The sequence below is a fragment of the Thermobia domestica genome, chromosome 2 (genome assembly GCF_964235325.1).
Source record: "Thermobia domestica chromosome 2, izTheDome1.hap1.1, whole genome shotgun sequence".
NCBI lineage: Eukaryota > Metazoa > Arthropoda > Insecta > Zygentoma > Lepismatidae > Thermobia > Thermobia domestica.
Genome location: NC_137455.1, coordinates 128,153,120 through 128,170,675, shown reverse-complemented (window position 1 = coordinate 128,170,675; position 17,556 = coordinate 128,153,120). Strand labels below are relative to the sequence as shown.

At 34.7% G+C, this 17,556-nt stretch overlaps 1 protein-coding gene across 1 annotated transcript in view; it reads right to left on the bottom strand.

Moving 5' to 3' along the window:
• The window catches only part of LOC145675489 (uncharacterized), a 74,216-nt gene extending 64,083 nt beyond the window's left edge, over positions 1–10,133 (bottom strand). Inside the window, exon 1 of the mRNA XM_081745940.1 lies at positions 9,997–10,133. The gene's annotated coding sequence lies outside the window, so the exon portion shown is untranslated. The remainder of the gene's footprint in view (positions 1–9,996) is intronic.
• Positions 10,134–17,556: the final 7,423 nt, after the last annotated feature.

Below are 17,556 nucleotides of genomic sequence, written 5' to 3'. Positions count from 1 at the left end.
AGCAGGGTTGGCAAAAACCATGGTTTTTATTAAAAAAACCAAAAAAACCGGTTTTTTTGGTTTAAACCAGGTTTTTTTGGTTTAAACCAGGTTTTTATGGTTTAAATGATTTGCTCTATATATTCATATCATATATGGACAGAAATAAGTTTGTTTCGCCTTGATGTTATTATGCAACAACCGGGTTATGCTGGAAGGGGTCACATAAGCTTAAAGCGGAATAAAAACCGCTTCTCGAGTTACATCCCAGAGAAATTGTCCTCCATTTGAACTCGGAACCAGGACTAATTGGACACAAATGCGATACGTCTGCCGACTCACTCACGAAGGAATCCTGATAAAAAAAATAGGTTGTACTGATCTTTACATGCTTCTTAATATAATTGTCAAGAGTCATTTCAGAAGGACAAAAAGATAAATAGTTGCACAAGTGAAACCATTACACAGAATTACATATGAACAATTTCAAAGTACGACGGAGTACAGAAGAACTAATTTAGTTCAAGTTATTTAACAACGACTTTTATTGGTCCAAATTAAAGAAATACACCGACTTAATCTGCATATCAATAAGAAAAGTGAATAAAGATACGAATTATTTGAGTCCACTTTGGCTCAGACTCATTTATACATAAATAGATACCAAAGATACTTATTTCACTAAATGCCTCTCGTGGGGTCTGTCTGACCCCCCCCCCCACACACACACACACAAAAGTACGGCATTTTCGATGTATTTTATCAATAGTAAACATTGAAACGAAACAATATTTAGAATTTTTCATCGATTGCAATTATATAACAATAATAACAACTACAAAAAAATCACAAAATAAACATTTATAAACTTGTAAAAAAAAGTTGCTTTTATAGTATAATCTTTTTGAGTAATGAATGGGGAATTTAGGTCTGAATATAATACGAATAATATACGGGAGTGAAACGTGATAACCCACAAATGTGTGTTCATTAAGATTTTACAAACACTTAAGCTTTTACGAACATTTTTTTGTTTTTTGGTTTAAACCAGTTGGTTTTTTTGAAAAAACCAGCTGGTTTAAACCTTGGTTTAAACCATGGTTTAAACCACCTTGGTTTAAACCAGCCAACCCTGCCCTTGAGTAAAATTATTTTGAGGTTCCTACATGAAACCGGGGCTGGACTGTAGGGACGCAAATGTTCCGAGGGGATGATTGTTTCATAAAAATTTCCGTTTTTTTTATTTTTTTTTTATTTTGCCGGCTCAGGTGTATGATATGGACATGTGATACCGTTGGAAAGGGCCTATTATACTGAAGAAAATGGCGGTTGAACCATGACTCTAGGCCAAATAGTAATGACGCAGTAAATTTTTATATCATGTACATGTATGTGTGTATATATATGTATAGGGCCTAAATTCAGACTTTCAACAATGTCACAGCCGTACATCTTGTTATTGTATTTTTCTTTTTTTTTTTTTTTTAATTGAATATTATGTTATTGTTGTTGTTGATTAATCATATTTAATTATGCTATGGGATGTTAAAAGGACGGCCGATCTTCCCTTCTTAATTGAGAAGTTACCAATTGTTTATATTGTGTATATGTCTGTTTCGTTATTTCGTCTGTTTAATATGTATGTTTTGTGTATTCTTAAATCCCAATGATAGAATGTTCTCAATGGAAAATTCTTATTAACATTGGATATCATAGGAGAGACTTCAAGGGTGAGACAAAGTCAAAGGGGTAATTCAGAACAGGATATGAAAGATTTTTGGAGATGTTTGTTAGGAAATGGTCACCAGGCCTTACACGTGATGAGGACTTAAGCACTGAATATCAATGTGTCCATTTTTTTTAATATAACAAAAATGTGTACGAAAAGGGAAAATACTTAGAGTCTATGTGCGCACGCAGCTATAGTGTTGGGTGCACAAAAGGGTGTATATGGAAAGTTAACATTGGTAACCAAAGTACAAAATAGTCATAAATCTGACGTAAGTTGCAGAAACTTGTCACGTTTTTAGCATTTATTATAAATGTGATGTGTCTCCAAAAACTGATGTAACTTCGTAGACACTAGTCGAACTATATACCTCGGGAGTCCGTCGGTCAGTCTCTTTTTCGGCATTTGTAACTCCAAATTAACCGACGGACTTCAACTGTAACTTTACTTTTTTCTTTTTAACAATAAACTGGGAAAGATAATTCGTCTCTATTATTCAAAGTGTACTTGCACCCCCGGATCTGTCTGCAGCTAAAGATTAAGAGAGACTTCATATGTTTGTTGTTTATTCACGTGTGACCGCTCGCATACTGTTAATCCTGAAGTCGAAATTATAAAGTACGTTCCGCTCGCGTACTGGAGCTGCGACAGATCAAAAATGGTGTCAGGTGTGGGGTGGCCTGTGGTTTCACTTATGGACTGGTTTGTTGTTGAGGTAGTCCAGAGAACAACTTGTGAGTTGTTTGTAAAGTATTCCGACAGTCCTGAGAAGATCGAGATGGAAGTCCTGTGGCGTAAATGCAGGAGTCCAGTGGTTCAGATCCGAGCGGAGGACCGAGCAAGTACGGAGACGAGAAGGTCAATGAGTTAGTTGAACATCGAATGCTGAACTGTTACGAATTGGAGGAGAGTATGGGACGGAGGAGACACATGCAGCACAGGGCAGTAACTCCTACCTTGTGAGTTATTTCACAGTGCATCGAAGCAATAGACTGGATAGTGGTGAGTGTTCTGATTTTCACAACAAAGTTCTCTTGTGTGGAAGGATATTCCTATAGGACTAACATCTCAGCGCCCTGCCACGGAGAGAATCATAGTACATCTTACTACAGCGGACAGTTATGTGAGTCCATTCTTTTTCAGTTTACTATTAGAAAGAAATCTCTGTGTGTGTCCCCGTAAGATTGAACTGTATTTCATCTCCCGAGTACTAACGTACAGGTGAAACAACAGAAGCCATTTTGTATCACGGATTGTGTATAAATTGGTCAGGAAAAATTTGTATCACAGATTGTGTACAAATTGGGAGTGTTTTTTAATCCATACAATTATGCCTTATATAGGGGAAATAACGTTTTATTTGTGATTAAAGAACAATATTGAAAGGGCAATTTGTAATAGTTCACAAAGGTAGAGTCACGATTGAGGAGCAGTAAGATTGAAATCCTTTAAATGTGTAAAATTGGAATAACGAGCCGAGCTAAGTTAAAGATATTAGTTGTGTGGCAACAGATATGGGGAAAAGTTAGATAGTTTAAAATATTTATCACTACAGCCTATCTGTCGGCTATTATGTTTGTCAGTAGGAAGAAAGGCAAAAGTGTTGCCAACTCAGCATGTAGGAAATAACTTTTCTAAATTTGACGAGAAACAAGGAAAAGTAAAATTCAAAGGTAAAACATTAAATTGCTAGCATTATTTGAAGGGCAGAAGGCAAGGCCCTACATTAGAAATTAATTCATGATGCTCATTTCCTACTAACATTGTTAACAATTAGATGTGTAAATAGTGCTCGGTGCTATTGCAGTAATGTAAGTGCTCGTTGTTGCACGTTGTATTCTGTAGATGAATCCCAGGTTGACTCGGGAATAGGCTTACGAGTCGAAGGGTAGAAACCTTTGGTAATCACTTCGGTGAGTAGGCGGAGAAATAGGTCCGCAAGTCGAAGGGAAGGACCCCTTAATGATCTCGTCATGAAATGTAGCCAGATAGGAATGTGTGGGGACGAAGGTATAGTGTCGTCCGGTACTATAGAGTCTGCAAGAAGACTCGAGGTAAAAATGGCGACAGATTCCGTTGGAAATGGGAAACCATTGCCGAGTAAAGTAAAGGAGGTGGAAGGGCTACTGCCACCTCGGGGTATGGTAACCCCATGCAGGAGGGAAAGACAGTAACCTAATTACTTTTGAATAAAAGAAAAACGGGTAAACAATTCAGAAACTGTTTCAAAGTGTAGGTACAGTAGACGAGTACCTCAATTACTGGATGGACTCGCCAAGAAAAAGGTTGAAAACACATACAGACAATTTCTTTCATCAAAGGAGAAGTTGAAACGTTTGTGCATTTTGTTATAGAAAGAAGTTCATTATATATGAATGCATAGATACTTCATTGTTTGTGAAGAAAATGCATGTATAAATATCTCCATTGGTGGTCTGGATTGTTGTTATGTAAGAAAAATAAAATTAGCAAAACAACTTCTAAATTCAGTAGAATGGCCAATGCAGTAGTGACCATTCGAAACGTGATTGCTCTTATTTTAAATATAAATAAGTAAAGGTACGTTCAAAAGTATCGATAGGTGAAAGTAAATTCGAAAACTCGAAGTTTGTTAGGGAGACACTTCCTTTTTGCATACCAATGTGTCTTTAAATTTCTCTATTCTTCTTCCTTCGTAGTTTGTAACCCTACTTCTCACTGTTAGAAAAAAAAAAAAAATCCGAAGCGAGTTCAGGGAAGGTCACAGATATCCTCTGACATCCCTATCCATACATGGTCGTGTTGTAGACAAACATTCAGTTATATGTCTTAGAAAAAAAAAAAAAAAAAAAAGACAGAGAGAAAGAAGAAACTATCGTCAAGTTTCCAGAAGGCAGTGCCCGTTAGGTCACAGGAAATTTATTAACTTATGTATTTGTTTTAAAGGAAAAAGAGAGAGAAACAATAAACAAACGTTTTCAAAAAAAAGTATTTTAGGAAATTGTGTCACTGGAGCAATAGTTATCAGTGTCCTTGTCCTAATTTACAAATATACTTAAAAATATTTAATTCTTCAACGCTTGGCCCTAGTACCTTTAGAAGACTGTGATAATGTCCCTTCAGAATGATTTTGGAGTTTTGCAAAGGTAATCTGACAGTAGCAAGTAGATAAGCTTCCTTATTAGGCTTAATACTTAGGTTAGGACAGTCACATCTCAGCGAAAAATAATTAAATATTGCCAGTAATAACTTAACGACTTGAAGTTTCACTATCTGTTAGGCGATAAGTTAAATTGTATTAATAGCTAGCGCAGAAGACGAGCTGTTCGAGATTCCATCCAAACATGAACGCGAAATGGTAGACCGTTTATGTAGGATGTCATACTCACATTAACAATATTTAAAGATAAGTTCGATAATTATTAAAGCAGTATATAGTAGAATTTCACGCCAGTGTATCGAATATTCTTCCTTTCTTTGCAAATGAGAATCTGAAGTGCCAAGTATCTATAAGTAAAGTTTTGTAATTTTAGACCGTAATCGAACCTTCAGTTCCTATACGGTTCCCATTAGTAAACATGTAAAAAGTAATTACACAGTTGGGAGACTACAAAAGTTCATTATTTTAACGTCAGCGGTTCGACTTCCAGGTGTATTCAGGCCGACCAATAAAAGATTTCAATTTAAAGTATAATAACTACCAATGTGTATATTTATTTGTTTGCAGTGAATGTTAGTTTTCTTTGCGGGTTCTTACATTCTTAAATTCATTTTTCATTGTTAAGTATCTTCAAAATACAATGGCATTTGTATCTTTTAAGTTCAATGACAACTAATTCCTTAATGCACAGAGAAGGTAATATTATAAAGTAATATGATGCAAGAGTAACTCTCTGGTTGTACCAACAAAGAATCCGGTTTGATTCAGTTTTTAGGTACATTCCTTACAAGGTTTACAGTAGAAATGTTTGAATTAATTTCCAAGGCAGACGCTAGCGAAAATTTCAGTTCTGGTCTTCTAGTAAAACAAAGAAGCCGTTAGAAGCAAAATAATTTAGTATTAATGCAAATGATTGATTCATTTCAATTAATGAATTTGGAAGGCTCCCAAAATAAATAAAGTAATAGTAATAACATAAATTATAGGACTATGCCTTCTATTTAGGAATCGAGTTAGCAGAGTTGTGGAAAATAAATGTTCATTTAATTGAAAAAAAAAAAAAATCCCTAACTACCCCGTTCCTAAACAAGAGACAAACGTAACGATATTTAGAGTTTCGTCATTGCTATGGTTGTTTCACAAAAGTACAATAGCGTTACAGTACCTTTAAGATAAAATTTAAGAAAAAGATAAAATTTACATAAACTATAAACATCAATTAGTTTTGTTACATTAAAGCAAAAACTGACTTCTATTAAGGCCTGCACTGTTAAGATATGCATTGCAATTGTAGTTTGCAATATAGTTTTGCGACAGCGTTCGGCATTACCGATGCTACTTAACGGGCATATTATCACTAGAAAAGAATAATACATACCTCCCTATTTATTACTTTAACAGAATATTTCACTAATGAATTAAAGCTACTGATAACAGTAAATAGAAAATCGCTGTTGTATTTGCAGTGAATACATCTAGGCTATGCACTATTATGATATCGCGTTCGAGTTGGTTAGAGACTTGTAGATATCTTACATAACTATATCAAATTAAAAATTCCATCTCTAAATTAGTAAAATTGAAACTGCTTATCTTAAAATAGACTTGATTACATTATAGTATTTAAAGGAGATTAAATGATTAAATAAATACGAGTAAACACATAAACGTGTCTTGAATAAAAGGTTTTCTATAAACAACGGCACAATAAGGAAGATATAATATGCACACCAGAGCATAGGCACTATGTGGTCGATTAGAAGTAGATTAACGACAAACTATTTTATATGAATTTCACATCAATCCTTTACATGATCGCTAGTTTGAGACAAATAATGATAATAAGATTAGATAAGTTTATTTACGATTCTTGGTACAAACTAAAGAAAAATTGCAACAATAAGAGATCCTCTTACTCTCGTCAGTGAAATAAAACCACTGATGATAAGGAAAATGCGAATAGTTATATTCGATACTTCGCCGCGGTATTTGAAAACAAAATGTGTATCTTAAATATAATGGGAATTCTTCCCGACAATGTCAATGGAAACATGTTTATTCACAGGCAAAATCATTTTGTCATAGTCTCCTGTAGTAGTCACTCCCTTGTCTAAAGAAGACGGTGAGACTGTCGCTTGAGGTTTGAAAATCGTGTAGGAAACTAATCTTTGGCAAATGATTCAATAATTGTAATACAAGTTACCATAATAGAACGTAATAAATTACTAGACATGGAGAAATAACCTGTCTGGGAGCAAAGGTGCTCTTGAATGTAGTTATGCTTTTTTTAATTCAGTTTCGCATAAGGCATATGCGAAAAGTTAAGCACAGCATATAACTGAGTGAAATGCTTTAATATTAAAGTTGCACCATTTCAAACTGAAAAGGTAAATTATCAAATAAACATCAAACTGAAAGGAAGAATAAACCTGAATAAACGATATTGTCTATGGAAATTTGTACAGATAACAAATTTCCTCAATTAAGGGGGGAGGGAGATGTCACAGCCGTACATCTTGTTATTGTATTTTTCTTTTTTTTTAATTGAATATTATGTTATTGTTGTTGTTGATTAATCATATTTAATTATGCTATGGGATGTTAAAAGGACGGCCGATCTCCCCTTCTTAATTGAGAAGTTACCAATTGTTTATATTGTGTATATGTCTGTTTCGTTATTTCGTCTGTTTAATATGTATGTTTTGTGTATTCTTAAATCCCAATGATAGAATGTTCTCAATGGAAAATTCTTATTAACATTGGATATCATAGGAGAGACTTCAAGGGTGAGACAAAGTCAAAGGGGTAATTCAGAACAGGATATGAAAGATTTTCCGCTTATTGTATTCAAGATACAAGATTGAAATTTTGCACACGAATCATGTAGAATACATAACATTTTTTTAAAAAAATCAGATCCCTACGTGAACCCAGGCCCGGGCCCGAGGGGCAGTTTTGATAGAAAATCCGGGTCATTCCCTTATGTTCCGGTTCTGGTGTATGATACGGTCATGCGGGTGACACCGTTGGGAAGGACTCGTTATACTGAAGAAAATGGCGTTTGAACCAGTCTCTAGGGTAAATAGTAATAACGCAGTACATTTTTTGAAGTATATATATGAAGTATCTTAAAGAGTTCTTACCAGTATTTAATTTAATCTGCACAAATAGTTACTACTTCAATCCTTGTGTGTGTTAAAGGCGTTTAAATTTGACATATGTTTAACGTTATTTCTCAAAAAGAATGCAACACTGATCTGCGAATCTCATATCTTTCGTCTTTGTTTTCATTGTAGATTCGAATTAAGAAATTAAATTCAGGTGATTCCATAATAATAATAATAAAACACTTTATATTCGGTTGGCAACACTGTTCATCTGGTGATGTTACCCAATATATGGATAAACATCCCCCTTCCTATAGTTGCTTTGTGCAAGTTTCGCTTCTTTCCCTCTCTTAGTTCCTCTGTTATAAAGGTGGGAAATTATAAATGGTGCACCCGGTATATATATATGAAAAATGGGTCACCTTCAGACTTCCAAAAATTTCTCCCGACCTTAGTTTTTAAAATACTAGATTGAAATTTTGCACACATATTATGTATGTAACGTATTTTTAAAAATAAATCAGATCCCTACGTGAACCTAGCCCGGGCCAAAGGGGCGCAAAATTTTCGAAAAATCATCCGGGTTTTTTCCGATTTTTCCGTTTCTGGTGTATAATATGGACAAACGAGTGGTACCGTTGGAAAGTATGCTCTATCTTAAAAGAACCGAGGTATGAAGGGTTTTTTTTTTTTTTTTTTTTTTCAGTGTAGCTACATCAGTTTGCTCACAATTTAAGCTACACGTAATTATTTGGGCACGAGCCAGGATAACAACCGAGACGCCATTTAGAATCATTTAAAGCAAGAAAAAAAAAACTTTAAAAAAAATTGGTGGACTATTCTTAATCAGCACCATCAATAAATCTCCATCGTACGGGTAAATTTTGGGCGCATCACTAGAAAGAATTCTAGAAAAATTATAATTCTTTCACTAGTTTCTTTCTCATCTTCCCCTAAAACGTTTCCATTCGGCAACATGAAAATATCTTAGCACAGATAAAATTCAAGGGGGCCACCAGAAGTAAATGTTGAAAAAAATACAAATATTTTAAGATTTGTGTATAAATACAGCTTCCGGATGTGTAATGTAAAAACTACAGCACAAAAACAAACGAACCTGTGTTAGATGGCCACTAAAAAGCACGAATGCTGTCTAACCAAGTCAGTGCAGAGCTAAGCTCAGGGGCCCAAGCAGGGTTACGTCCCAAGCGAGCAGGTGGTGGATATGCGCGCAAGCGAGGATAGTGGATACAGGTGAGTTTCGGCAATGATACGAGTTTTAACAGTACTTGTTACGGTCTCATACTAGCAACGCCCCATTTATGAACAAAATACAGCTTCTACACACTGTGCAGAAATATGACGCCGGTGGAAAATAGCATTTAATGGAACCATTTTTCATACGCACCCACTTATTTTATCCGTCATAAAGCACTTATAATGATTTTGTACTGGTAACCCTAGACTTCTAAAACTAAAATACAGCTGTATTATTTTGTATTTAATTCTGTCGCCTGCAGGAATTTGGATAATAGTATACATGAGAACCCCCTGATCTGCGTTTCTTCTGTGTTCTATTACCACTTCTACATGAAATATCATAAATTTTCTACGTAGTGCAATAATAAGAAGTATCCATCTGCACAAGACATGCGATATGCGTTAAATCCCCCCACATACATAGTCATAGATAAAGTACAAGGGCACTACATATGTAGATATAAGTACAGGTACGTTCTTTTCTATTTTCGTATCAGTCGATAAGTAAATAAAAGTCGCTTTGGTACCCCCTTTTAAGTTCGTACATATTCAATGAATAATAACTAAAAGTATGAGCATCCTGCTCTTTCGGGAACTGATGCAGCTTCATGTATACTATATCCGGCGCGGTACAAAACTACACCTGCACCAAATACAAGCGTAAACTAGAAATATAGTACTTGGGAGTATATACGTTATTACTGCTGTCATTTTTTATGGATTATTACTCTCTATAAATGAGATAATAGTTCCATCCCCAATTCTATAAAAATCTATATTACCTCAAGATCGCTATTTACAATCTGATTATAACTTCATGTGACCTTTAGATCTATTTAAAAAAATGCTTTTTCTGTAGAATTTTATGTAATACAACAAAACTAAAAATCAAAACATCCCTGCACTGTCAATACTTTAGACCATTATCGATCAAATAGGTAGGTACACCCGCGTTAAAATCGTGTGTGCTACAATTGAAAAATTGTCTTATGTGTACCTCACACGGAGGATATATGAATATAGGCTAATACAGGAACAAAAATGAATATAATACAGGACACAATTGGGAAGAAAGGACACAATCGGGAAAAAGGCAATAATCGGGAAAGAAGTTCAGACAGTGAAAGAGGGCTGAAAGCCAAGTTGAATAGCTCAGAAAGGTAGAGAATAGTGGGAAGTGTAAAATTAAAAAAGAAAGAGCATAAAAAAAGGGGGATGTATGTACGTGTAATTGTAAAAGAAAGTGTATGCCTATGGCCACAGTTAAGTATGTTATAAAATAGAGGATCTGCCCATACGTATCTTCATCATATGAACTCAATGAAGCCAAAAAAAACAACCGAGTATCATCTAAACCCGCATGTCTGGTGGGCTATTCACGCCTCCGCCATGATTGTTGGCTCGAAACACTGCGATCTTAATGGCGCGGAGTGGGCAGAGTAGGTGTGGCGAAGTTGTGACGTGTGGTTTCACGATTTTGTTATAGGTGCAGATCGTCTATTTTATAACATCCTTGGTCACAGTGGATCCGACTTTCACTGATTTTTTAGTCTGACATACTCTGACGACATCGGTGAAATAAACAAATGCATTGAAAGAAGTGTATGTGGTCAGATTGGCGCCGACATGGTCTGGCGACTACGGCCGACTTCTAAATTATTTTGTTTTTGTCCTCAGACTACGCCAGACTAGCGGATAGTTTACAGCTCATCGCAGGTATTTAGATGTTATAGCAAACCGTTGTTCTGCTGATATACATTTTTGAAAATTACTTTGCTTCTCTATGCGTTTTCGGATGTTCTGTAGGATGTGCCAAAATGAATCCTGTTCCATTCTGTAGTACTGAAAGAATTTCTGTGGCTGCTCCACCAACTTTGGAAATAGCGTGTGAAACTCGCCATATTTCTCTCTTTCTTGAAAAATAGTATTTACATATTCGTTCCTTTCTTCCTCTAAAAGTAATATTTTTAACACAGGATTTTCAATAGCAGCAATTCATCCTCCATATTGTATCCCTCAAGAAGACAGACTGACGACGGATCGGTTGCAGTGTGACCAAGCAGTCGGCAGACACGGTCGGTCGTAATCGCCAGAGTTAAAAATCGAATGCACTGTGACTGTAGGCAAAGTGTATTGTAGGTGTGTAGGAAACCCCACTCAATTCTCTTCCTCACAGACCACCACTACACATGAAGCACTCGCCGCAACGGCCACTTTCGAATTCGTGCTGTAATTCTATAAACACCTGACAGTAATGTTTGCCAATCACAGATATTTATCCTTTAAAATTCTTTATTTTTCTAATCCATAAAGTTAACAAGAATCTTAGAAATGACTCAAAAAATGGATCAAAAGATTGCTATCTTGGTCAAGAATTTTTTGAATAATTCAAAAAATGCATCAAAAGATTGGCCAATAATTTGTTTTTGGATCAGAAGACAAAACTTTTGAACGTCCCCTAAATCGAGTTTTAGTATTTTTTACGGGATATGAGTTCAGTGATAATGTGGGTTTGGCTACACTATATGTAGTTCTCCAAATACAAGACGTACCGTACAAGAAAAGTTCTGATCGAGATATATTGAAGTTTTTGGATCAGAAGCCACAAAATTTTTCAGCGGCCTCTAAATCGAGTTTTCGTAATTTTTGCGGAATAAGCTCATCATACTGAGTTAAGTGATAGTATGGGTTTGGCTAGCATATAGGGTAAGTGTGGCTAAAATCAGCCGTCTCCAGAAGTCAGCCATTTTTGAGTAACAAGCAGTGAAATAAGCATGCGTAGCCTATCAAACAAATAGTCAACTAAAACCTAAATCAGTTGTCGTAGCTTTTCTTAAGAAAATTTTAATCGATTGACCCAAAATTTTCCCTTATCAAATTTTCTCTAGATTGTTGAGTGTCCAATTTGTATGACAGAAGTTATGTGATAAGATTAATTTAGGTATATTAAATGAAGTGTCAACCACTTTTGTTTTATTAATTTGCTTGTTGCTTCCGTTTTCTTCGCCTTTTCTTTCCCTTCTTTCTTTTATAAAAAAGACACACAAATACACGCAGCCAATAATAGGTACAAATTTTTCTACTTTGAACACACACACACACACACAAACTATTGCTTTTTCATTTATGAAGAAAAGGAAAAAATATGCATTTATATTGGCCAATTAGTCAGTCCAAGAATTTCCCTGGATTTTCAACTTTTATCGAAAAAAATCCCTTTTCCCCTTTCTACTAATTTTGTCTACGTAATTTCCCTAGATTAGTGAAATTTCTCTGAAAGTACGAACACTGACCTAAATTGGAGGTCCAGTAGTTAACCTCATGTGTTCTGTCCTGGTGTGATATCTCGTGGCAGAAAATAAAAATTAGCATTTGAAGTCTGCTGATGCAAATGAACAAAGTGTGCATTTTGTTAATGGAAAAATAAGGAAGAAACTTTACTTCACAGTTAAGTTCAAACTACATTATTGTAAAATAATATGAGTTATTGTCTTATTGATTTCTTCGATGCATGAATGTATGTAGTTTGTTAAAAATTTCGTGGTTTTACAAAACAAGATACTGCGTAGACACAAGCAGGGCTGACTACAGGTTGCATTTTTGATAATGATTTTCGGTACTCAGCCATTAGGGGCTGTCTACTCGAAATATGCATGATTTGCGTTATCGCAGTAGAATTTCCTACTTTTGCAGCTGAAAGCATGCTCGAGACAAGGAAGTAGTGATAAAAGATCCTTGACTTCATTTTCCAGTGGCCAGCCACCTATCATTCGTTCAATTTAAATGCACATTTCTACAACTGAGGCATTTTAACTAATACGTACAAGACTTTTCTAACAATTTAATGAAATATTAGGTGTTATGGGGTCACTAATTGCATCATGCAAAAATAATCCAATTATAATATCAGCCTTTTCAATTCTTGCATTTTCCTGGAACTGAGGAAAAAAAGTATAAGGATTTATGGCTGGTCTGAATTATCTCTCTAAAGTATAAAGGACAGGCAGTAGTTGAATATTTGAAAACTAATCTTGAGGAGAAACGAATGGATGTTGATCTAATTCTTGAAGAAATCGCAAATGTGAGAACATTTGTTGTTGGTGATTCTATTACAGATGGCACAGAAACTAGAAATATTCAAATTGGAACTGTTTCCACATCATTGGACGAAATCAACATAAATCTACAAGATGATCAAAATTTAGCTATACCATAGTTAATACTGAAGTGTCATCTGGTGTGTTAGAAAATATGGTTGCAGGGGCACATGAAATAACCACTTCAGGTTTGTTAGTATCTAGTGAGGAACATGAAGAGGAAAACAAAGAATTAGTAGTAGAATCGTAAGTGGGAACGGGGAGTCACTGACTTTTGTAGTCTTGTAATTTAATAATTTAGTCAAATATGAAATTAAAATGAAGTATGAATTCTTGCTTCATATTTATGTTTTATGATTAACTAATTCATATCAGACTTCCGAAGAGAAACATCAAACTAATTTAATGACCGTGTCTATAGCGACAACTCTCAGTCACGACCCCTCTTCAGTTTTAAAAGAAAGAGTGAGAAAGAAGAGAAGGAGGTAGAAGAAATGAAGAAAAGGAGAAATTAGGGATAAATGATTACCGGATAATTATGGATGGTGGGCAAGATGGCGTAGAATGTTCTACACAATAGAGCGTCATGCTTTTCAATTATTTCAATTTAATTTTTACCAACAATTTCAATTTTGGACATAATTTAGTGTATTACAGTTTTTGTAGTGTTATACATAATTTTTTGTATGTTCTACGCTTCTGCCTTCCTTTTTAATTCACAAACTATTGTGAAAACAGAACTATTTGAAACAGGCCAATTCGTCCATTTTGGAACGGGCCATCTTCTGCAATTACATTAACAACAAAAGATTTAAAACAATTCTAGTGAAGCAGTCAACTTGGCCTTAGTGCTGTGACTTTTTAATTATAAAATCTCCCGCGAGGGAGATGAATAGAATAATTATGGACATGTGGTAAAGAAACTTGAATAGTTATTAAAAGGTGGTTCATACTCGAAGGTTATTACTGTAGGATCAATTCTGAAGTGATCCCGAAAAAACACATGTTCCGTCATAGGACCTGGATCCAGGTAACTACACAAGTGGGAGTTGCCCTAACCCAGCCCAGGTGACGAGAAGTTTTAATTTAACTGTTTGTCTATTATTTTGAAACGTTAAAACTCTCACATACATACAGGACAGAATATTGACATGGGTGGTAATAGTTTTAAGAGAAACCATCTAACTACAATTTGGTGAACATTTATTACTTTCAGGGCCGTGCCGTGGGGAGGGCGAGCGGAGCGACGGCCCCGGGCGCCGAAGTAAGCGGGGCGAAAAATTCGCGAGAAAAAAGGAGAAAAGATAAGAATAATTGCTTGGAATATATGTATGGGGGCGTCGTCGTATACTCTCGCCCCGGGCGCTGCTTTTCCACGGCACGGCCCTGATTACTTTTACTGAGAAATTAAGGCACAGAATTTTATAAACATGCAATAAGTGTATATATAAATGAATCAATTTATACATGAAATCGAATACTAGTTATGTAATAGAATACACACGTAAATATATATATATATATATATATATATATATATATATATATATATATATATATATATATATATATATATATATATATATATATATATATATATACTGTATATTAACAGATAGCTTTAAAAAAACATATTTTTATTTAATTTTTGGTAAAAATGATATAGATTCATGCATAAGTACAGTATACAATATGATGAATGGAAAGAATAAAATTAAATGAGGGTTAGTAATGAGTCTTTATCTCACTTTATCTCATTTATGAACATTTTGAAGGTAATTTTAAACGAGTTCTTTCTCTTACTTTCAGATTAGCTATAATATTATGAATATTGTCGAAGCACCCTTTCTGTTGTGCACACGTTTCACCTTTAGCATTTCTTATATTCAAACATTAGGATGTATATATGTTAATCATAACCAACACGTATTCGGTTCGTAAAATTACTTATCAAATACACCTCTCCCATTTCTGGGGTTAAAATATCAGTCTCGTCACTTGTATCTCGATGACTATGTTACTTATTCTGTCATTAGCTTACTATCACATTCACTATCTCTCATTGAGTATCGCTTTGTACCACTAATTACACACATTTATAGTTGATTTGCACTATATATAAATATGAAAGGGAATTTTCCAAGTTAAAAAGGACTTTTGTTTTTATTGTAAATACAACTCCTAAGGTGGAAACACTGGTGAAGTTTGAGGATTCGTATGGGAGGGATGGTAGGGTTGGCAAGATGGCGTAGAATGTTCTACACAATAAAGCGTTATGCTCTTCAATTATTTCAATTTAATTTTTAACAACAATTTCAATTTTGGACATAATTTAGTGTATTACAATTTTTATAGTGTTTTACATAATTTTTTGTATGTTCTACGCTTCTGCCTCCCTTTTTAATTCACAAACTAGTGTGGAAACAGAACTATTTGAAACAGGCCAATTCGTCCATTTTGGAACGGGCCATCTTTTACAATTATAATAACAACAAACAGATTTAAAACAATTCTAGTGAAGCAGTCAACTTGGCCTTAGTGCTGTGACTTTCTAATTATAAAATCTCCCGCGAGGGAGATGAGTAGAATAGAAAAGAGGGATGGTAATCGAAGTGTAGTTTTAAAGAAGGATTTTAGTTTACTAATTTGAGGGTTGATTTAAGGACACATTAAGGTTACGATGACCTGCCTAAATCCCATACTACATGCAGTTAGTGTATTACAGACTTGTTACATATATTACTTAATAACATTACAAAGTTTGAAGAGAATATGTAAGATGCGGCAGTATTTTCTAACATTTACATTGTACATTTATCGGATATTTTGTAACTATGGCAACCAGGAACCGTTCGGGGTAGGTACTAAGACCCTTTATACATATTTATCTCCTCAATTCTATATTATACATTTTACTTCAATATTATATTCATATCTCAATATATATATATATATATATATATATATATATATATATTAGGGTGGTCCATAAATATCAATTTTCAGATCGGGCTAGTCTCACCCTCTAAAATGGTTCCATATGGGACTAAATTAAGCCAGGAGAAAAATTAGCTTCATTGAATAATATTAAATGGTGCCCTAAGCGACCTAAAATTTTGAATCCAATTACAGGACATAATAACTTATATGGGAAAAATCTGGAATAAACTCATGTAATTTAGAAACGGCTCAAGGGAATGAAAAGATATCTTGGATAATGGAACTAGAGGAAGAGACCAACCTAATCTTGTATACGTTATCATGGCGGCCGTCTTGAAGTCCGCCATCTTGAATTCAGGTCATAATTTTTAAATAGGAAGAGGGTCATGTGACATATCTTTTTAAGGTAGCATTTCACCAGATGCACATATCTGATATTTTCAAGTTACCTATATTCATGTAAGAGTTATTACATGTGAAAAACATGTGCTTCATGTAATGTTATTTTATTGCAGTTATGGAGCACAGATATGTAAGAATTTTGGAAGTCTTTTACATAAACTGAAACAAACTGCTTGTTTCGCTTTGAACTACAAATCAGTTATTTCCATCAAGATGATTCATAGACCATTATGAGGAAAAAGAAAAATTATAACTTGGAAGAAATTGAAATATCCCTTATTTATGTAGTATCTTTTTGGTAAGTTATGAATCTTATTTGCTACATAGTTCACATTGTCGCATATAGGAAAAGATTGTCTGTGGGCCTTTATTATCTGCAAAGAAAGTGTTTGTGCTCCTCATTTTTCGTAAGAACGTTGTTGTAATCTTCTATTAGTTACACTCCCCCTTCCGCATACCGTTTGTTACGTAGATGAATTAAACTATTGTCTTTCCTTGAAGATAGTCATTGTTACTTGGCCATGAAGTCGGATCACTCAAGAAACCCTTTGGGTATTTTAAATCTCTCGAGGAAAATTTGTTTGTTGTAACAAAATCACTGATTTCTCTTTTCACAATAATTTTTATGGTATCATCTCTTGCGTCAAGCCTCTTTGCTGCTTCACGGTTTCCCCTTATAGTTATAATTCTTTCAACCATTTTTTGCTTTTCCATCATCAAAAAACCCCAATGCTACGTGTTCCTCCGTCAAGTACCAGAGTCGGCGTGAAAATTTAGAAAGAGCCATTAAGCATCTATATTTGTCTTTAACTGTACAAATCTTACAAAAATTGTAGATCTTGTAATGGTGAATGGGATGTTTGATCACATTTAAGCCAACTGTGAACATATAGTCGGATCAGA